This window comes from Lutra lutra, chromosome 3 (genome assembly GCF_902655055.1).
Source record: "Lutra lutra chromosome 3, mLutLut1.2, whole genome shotgun sequence".
NCBI lineage: Eukaryota > Metazoa > Chordata > Mammalia > Carnivora > Mustelidae > Lutra > Lutra lutra.
The window spans coordinates 143,319,829-143,326,727 of NC_062280.1; the positions used below are offsets into that span (position 1 = coordinate 143,319,829).

Here is a 6,899-nt window from a genome sequence, read left to right on the forward strand (position 1 = left end):
TTTTGATGTAGTGTTCCACTATTCATTGTTCGCGGTATGTTTAACTTTTTAAGAAACTGCTGACCTGTATTTCAAAGAAACTGCTGACCTGTATTACATTTTACATGCCCACAAGCAGTGTCTGAGAGTTCCAGGCCTACCACATCCTTGCCAGTGCTCCCTGTGACAGTCTTTTTTTTTTTTTTTTTTTTTTTTTTTAGAGAAGGAGAGAACAGCATGGGGCGGTGCAGAGGGAGGGGAGAGAATGAGACTCTTAAGCAGGCTCCAAACCCAGCATGGAACCCACACGGGGCTCAATCTCACCACCCTGAGATCATGACCTGAGCCGGTCAAGAGTCAGATGCTGGCGCCTGCTGTGGCAGTCTTTTAAATTTTAGCCATTCTAAGTCTGAAGCCATGAAATCTGACAATCTGAAGGTTCTGATCATCTTCAGAAAGTATTTGCACTGCAGTTGTGGGCACACAAGCCAGACTGCAGTGGGGCAGAGGAGGCAGAAGTTAAGCCATGGAGACTGTGTGTGATGCTTTCAGAGACTTTAGGCTATCTGGGAAGGCTCCAAGTTTATGTACAAGTCATGGTCATATACTCAAAACACTCAACTTTTATCTGAATTAAAACACTTTACAGTTTAGGGGCGCCTGGGTGGCTCAGTCAGTTAAGCAACTGACTCTTGATTTCCAGGTCATGATCTGAGGGTCATGAGATCAAACCCTGCGTTGGGCTCTGCACTGGGCGTGGAGCCTGGGTAAGATCCTCTCTCTCCCTCTCCCTTTTCCCTTCCCCCACCCTCTCTAAAACTTTTTTTTACAGTTTATTATTTTCCCAGTTCACAGCGTGGGCAGTGAGGTGGGGTCTTCTAAGGAGAAGGATATAGGATAAAATATTTCTTTTTAATCTTACCAATTCGTGAAGCCACAATTGCTTCTTGAAAACTAAGTGTTAAAGTTGGATAAAAATCAGCTGGAATTCTTCAGTCCTTTCATCAAACTTTAAATATGTCACATGTGTGTTTATCCTTTCCAACAGGGCACACCCGAACGGAGGACCAACAGAGAGCCTGGAGAAGAGAGACAAAGACAGAGAAACAGATACCATGACATCTGTCCCAGTTTAGCACCACAGGTCTGAGTCTTGAGTGTGCACCGCCCTCTAGTCTGAGCTAGGGAAGGAATCAAATCGATAAAGCTAGGGCCTCAGATGGAGGACGGAAGATGTCACAGTCTCCGATAGGTTTACAGAATATTTCTCTTTCCTCCTTAAAAATGTGAAGTGTAACTTCACAAATTAATGATGTGTCATGTGTGGAAGAGTCCTACAAAAACTAGGGGTTCATAACTGGAAAATATTTCAGAGCCACTCACTCAAGTGAATAGATCCAATGGGAGCAGGGACAAGGCTAGGACAAGTTCAGGCTTCTCTCCTGGCCTACTTCTCTCTATTCTGTGGCCTCCAGCTTCTCTTACCCTTCAGGATTCCATGTGGGTTGAATTGTACCCCTCCCCCAATCTGTTTAAGTCCTAACCCCAGCTATCTATAAATATGACCTTATTTAGGGATAGGGTCTTTACTGATGTGATTGAGTTCATACTAGATTAGACTGGGCCTGGATGACCCAATGACTGGGGTCCTTAGACTAAGAGGGAACTCTGGACACAGAAACACCTACAAGGGAAGAAGGCCATGTGACCATGGAGGCAGAGATTAGAGTGATATACTCATAAGCTAAGGAAAGTCAAGGATTGTTAGCAGCCCACAGAAGTGAGAAAGACATGGAGTAGATTCTTCCCCAGAGCTTCCAAAAAGGAACCCTGGTGATAACTGGACTTCAGATATCTAGCTTCCAGAACTGGAGACAATAAATTCCTATGGCACGAAGCCATCCAGATGGTAGTACTTTGTAACAGCAGCCCTGGGAAACGAATACAGATGTTTCCACCCATGTAACCTCAGTGATCCCGAACATTTCCTTCACAGAAGTTTATTGAGTAACTATAATGTTCCAGAGCCTGTATGGGCGTTATGGGAAAACCAAAGTAAATGTCAAGGCCTGGCCTGCTTCTTTGCCCAAGTACCCATATGTATTTTCCAAGTCTCCATGTGGCTGTCAGTCCTTCTAGAAAGCCTTCCCCTCTACCTCCCTAGGGGGGTTCCAGGTTCTCAACCATCTCTGGGTATCAGAATCACTCAGGGAGCTTTTAAAACATACTAATGCCCTGTGATCTGAGATTCTGAATTCACGAGTTTGGTGTGGAACAAGGGCATTTTGTAAGATTTTCACTTGTAAGGTTGAGATTCTCTTCTTAGGGTCCTTCTCCCCCAGGGTCTCAGAGTACCCTGCGAGTGCTTCTTTTCATCCAGAAGAACATTTCTCAATTTTGGCTGCACAATCACATCACCAAAGAAGCTGAAAGTCCTTGTGCGCCTGACCAATCCCAGACCACTTGAAAGAGGAACTCTCCAGCTGTCTGCAATTTGCAGCCAAGTTTGAAAACTACTGTACCAGATCATAAACCCCCTTGGAGCAGGAGTCTAGCTTTGTTGATTGGGTTAACTCCCTCCCTAATAGACCCCTGGTGCTTTATGCTGCTGCGAGTGCACCAATGGATGTTTCTTAAGTAAGTTAACTCTACCAGAAAATGGGTTTATAACCTAGAAAGGAGCCTAAAATTAACATGTTCCTACTTACAAAGTTGTATGAAGTGACTTAGAACAGGTACCAGAGAGCTGCGTCTTCTTTGGGGAGCTGATGGATGAGGAGAAAAGTAAGGAAAGTCAGCAGTTACTCTTGAAAAGCCTTTGGGAAGGTGCCTTTATAACCAATGTTTTCCCAAGAGCACAGAAATTATGGCTGTTTCTGCAGTTGAACACCAAATGAAATAATGAGATTGCATTCAGGAATTGCGTTGATTTTAAGATTCAACTCTTTGAACACTAGAATCACACTCAGTTTGAGAAGGCACATGCTCTAAGCAAGGCTTATAGCACTGCAGATCTGCTGAGGGGAGAGCTGACTGATTAATTCCAGCTTTGCTTTCTCCGAAACTCAAATAGGAATTTCCCCGCCATTTCAGTTGTATGCCCTTACTTTTGGGCAAGAACATATATTTTAATTTAAATTTTTAAAAATGTGTGTATGGTTCCATTCCCTTGTGCCAGCAAATAGCTTGTGATTAAAACAAACACAAAACCACTTTATATAATTGTGAGCTAAGGACATGCTTTTTGAATGGAGATAGGACTAGAGCCACCCTTAAGGTTAAGTGAAATCAGGTTGAGAACAAAGGCATGACTCTCATAGCTGCTTCTTATTTATGAATAAACTGTTTTCTTTTAGGCTTCTCCAGACATTCAGGTTCATGGCTACCAGTAGTTTTGGATTCATGCTTACAATCCACCTGTAAGCTAAAGAGCATAAAACCAAGAGAACCCAAAACATCCTTGGACCTCCAATTTGGGAAACCTCTAAGGAAGGACCCTGATTGGCCAAGCTCAGGTCACATGACAATGGTAAAGGCTGGATGGGGTACCATGACTGATGATCCACTCCCCAGATACAGGATGGAGCAGAGAGAAACAGCCACAAAAGAGAGGTGGTCCCATGAGAGTTCATGAAAGCCGGAATGACAATGGTGCCAGTAAGTAGGAAAACCACCTCAGCGATTAACATGGTGAGAGCTACTAGAGAAAGAGGAACTTTTAAAAATGACTTCAGATTTCATTTTTTGCTGACTGAAATACTGTCATGTCATTAGGAGAAATGGAGACTTCAAGGGGAGGAACTGGCCAGAGGGGAAAGCAGGAAGCTAACTCCAGGACATGCAGTGTTTAAACTGGTGGTCCAGAGGCCTACAGTAGACCAGTTATGCACCTGGTGATTAACAGGAAGAGGAAGGGTCTTGATCAGCCAGTATGATGTGATCTGCATGGAGGAAGACAGGGAGTTGCTGTCAACATTAAAAGAGAAAATATAGAAAGCAAAAAAGAAGAGAAGGTGGAAACTTGAAGGCAGCCCTTACATGTGAAGAGCCAGAAGAGGAGAGAGAAAAGTGCCATCAGAACAGCCAAGGGAGAAAGACCATGTGATGCTCAAATCTTGAAGGTGTGGCTGAGTTTTGAACCCCAACAGATGGCAGGGTTGCCCAGGAGCATGTGGTATGAGTATACATTATGGATTTCAAAAGAGCAGGACAAGCACATGTTAATGGGGTCCACGTCTTCTTCTCCTTGGTTCTTAAGCTTCTCCCATGCCTCCCACACACCCCTCCCCACCTCTAATGCCCTTTCCCCAGCCAATGTAGGGACAGGGAGCTGCAGGAGCTAGCAGGTGTTAAGAAGATGGGTTGCAGGTCTTCTAGTTCATAGATGCCCTTTCTTTGACTCAGTACCTTTGAAGATTTATTTATTTGAGAGAGAGAGAGGGAGCAGGCATGCACAAATGCACACATTAGCGGGCTGTGCAGAGAATCTCAAGCAGACTCCCTGTAGAGCACGGAGCCACCCGGGCTTGACCTTAGGGACTCTGAGATCATGACCTGAGCCAAAATCCAGAGTCAGGGGCTTGACAAGTGAGCCACCCATGTGCCCCTGACTCAGTACCTTTGATACTTATCAGTAACCGAGCTGAGATCATTGAACATAATCTATTATGTGTCATTACATTTACAGCCAGTCTTCATAAAAAAGTAGGCAGCTATCTTTAAGAGGTAGAATTTCCCATGACCTCCCTTGACTGTAACTGATGCTGAATTCTACTAGTAAAGCTTTATCTTGTTAGTTTAAGGTTTTGTTTCCTGTTAGGGCACAGATTTCACTGGGGGAAAAAATGCCAGTATTTGTTTTAAGTACAGGATTTTGTTGTTTATTATACGACTGCAAGATGCTTTACTGGGTGGTCTATCTCTTCAACCCATCCATGCATTAGTCTATGAGGGCACGGATTGTGTTTGATTTCCCATTGAACCCCCTGTCCCTGCTGCAGCCAATGGTATGCTGGGGCCAGCTTGCACCACTGTGCTCTTATCTTCCCAATTCTGTGTTTGGTGGCATCCCATCGGTGGCTCAGTATCACCCATGGCAGCGGTATTTACACCACAGAAATTGGAGCTCCCCCACCCTGAAGGTGGTTTGTTCAATATTTACCACCACACCACTGCCTGGCCTTTTAGACCTGGTCACCTCATTTTTCTGTTGAACCACCAAGGTTGTGGGCCTGCAATAGATTTTAACGTGGTCCTACTATAAAATAATAATAATGATGACCCCTTAAATTTCCATAATACTCTACAGCTAATCTATAGTTTTCCACCATTTGACCTCTCAGCAAAGCCATGAAGTGGGCCAGGAAGATTACGGAGTCATCTGTTTTAGTGATCTCCTTGGGGAAGGGACAGTCTCAGTGAACCCTCACTGTAGGAGGTGGAACAGGAAGGAATTTTTTCCAGCTTCTCATAGGGCAGTCTCATAGAATCATTCTCTTTGCCCTTTTTCTCAACTGTTTTGACATTGGAAGACCAGAACTGGCCACTGTGTTGGGTGAAAGGACCCTTCCAGAATACATAATTGAACAGCTAAGGGCTAATTGTAAATACTGGCATATTTCATTTTGTCGCACTTCACAGATGCTGTGTTTTTTACAGACTGAAGGTTTGTGGCAACCCAGTGTCAAGCAAATCTATAGATGTCATTTTTCCAATGGCATTTGCTTACTTCGTGTCTCTGTGTTACATTTTGGTAATTCTCACAAGATTTCAAACTTTTTCCTCATATTTGTTATGGTGATCTGGGATCAGTGATGATGATTTGCTGAAAGCTCAGATGAGAGTCAGCATTTTTAGTAATAAAATATTTTTAATTCAGGCATATACATGTTTCTAAACATAATGCTATTGCATACTTACTAGAATACAATATGCTTATATACACTGAGAAACTAAAAAATTCATTTGCTTTGCTTTATTATAAGACTCACTTTATCATGGTGGTCTGGAACTGAACCCTTCATATCTCTAAGATATGCCTAAGGCAAGCCATGAGTTAGACAAGATATGAGTTCACTAACCTTATGCTGCTTGATTCCCTGGCTTTCAATGGTCAGTATTCCAGGAGACTTTATCTTGCCGGGAGACAGACACTACAAGTAGGCTATTGACAAATAAATGTGTTCCAGACATCTGTGGAGGCCAAGGGACTTTTCTCTGCATTGTCCATCTCTGTGTTTTGTAACCCCAGGACAACTGGAATATGGCCACCATCCTCAGCCAAGAAGAGAGAATCCAGTAGCATTCTCCAGCTTTGATGTTCTGTGATGTGCTTCATGTGGTACGTCAGAGATCACAGTGAGAACTCCAAACCAGAGATCTGAGGTTTCCTTGGGGAAAAGACAATTGGCTCAGGAAATGCAGTTGTGTGTCTTAAACAAAGGATTTTCTGGCTCTGAGGCCTGGCTCTGACTTCTGACATGTTCCCCAGGATCAAGCTCCAGGTCAGCCACCCCACTTGGAGTCATGGTCTCTGTTGGGCTCTGCCAAGCCTGGGCCCCCAACTTTGATAATGGATCAAGTACCTCAGCCCCTTCAGGACTGGGCTGTTCTTAATCTTTCCAGGTTTTCCAGGTAGCCAGTTTTCCTGGCCCCAAGCCCTGTTCAACAGCTGGGCCTTAATCACAGATCTCATCTCTGCTTCTTTTCTGTATTACTGCCCTTGACAACTTTTCCAGACTGCCGGTAACATCTCATTTCATTGTCTTTCTACTTGTCCCTCCTCTAGAAGAGCTTTTCTCAACACTCTTTTTTTTTTTTTAAAGATTTTATTTATTTATTTGAGAGAGAGACAGTGAGAGAGAGCATGAGCGAGAAGGTCAGAGGGAGAAGCAGACTCCCCATGGAGCTGGGAGCCCGAT

The 6,899-nt window shown here is 43.9% G+C and overlaps 1 long non-coding RNA gene across 1 annotated transcript; it reads right to left on the minus strand.

The window, feature by feature from the left end:
* Positions 1 to 783: 783 nt before the first annotated feature.
* On the minus strand, positions 784 to 6,557 carry LOC125096443 (uncharacterized). The gene is made up of 3 exons (XR_007126190.1): positions 6,060 to 6,557; positions 2,688 to 2,744; positions 784 to 1,058 (listed from the first exon to the last, which is right to left on the minus strand). It is a non-coding gene; the product is annotated as an uncharacterized LOC125096443 (long non-coding RNA).
* Positions 6,558 to 6,899: the final 342 nt, after the last annotated feature.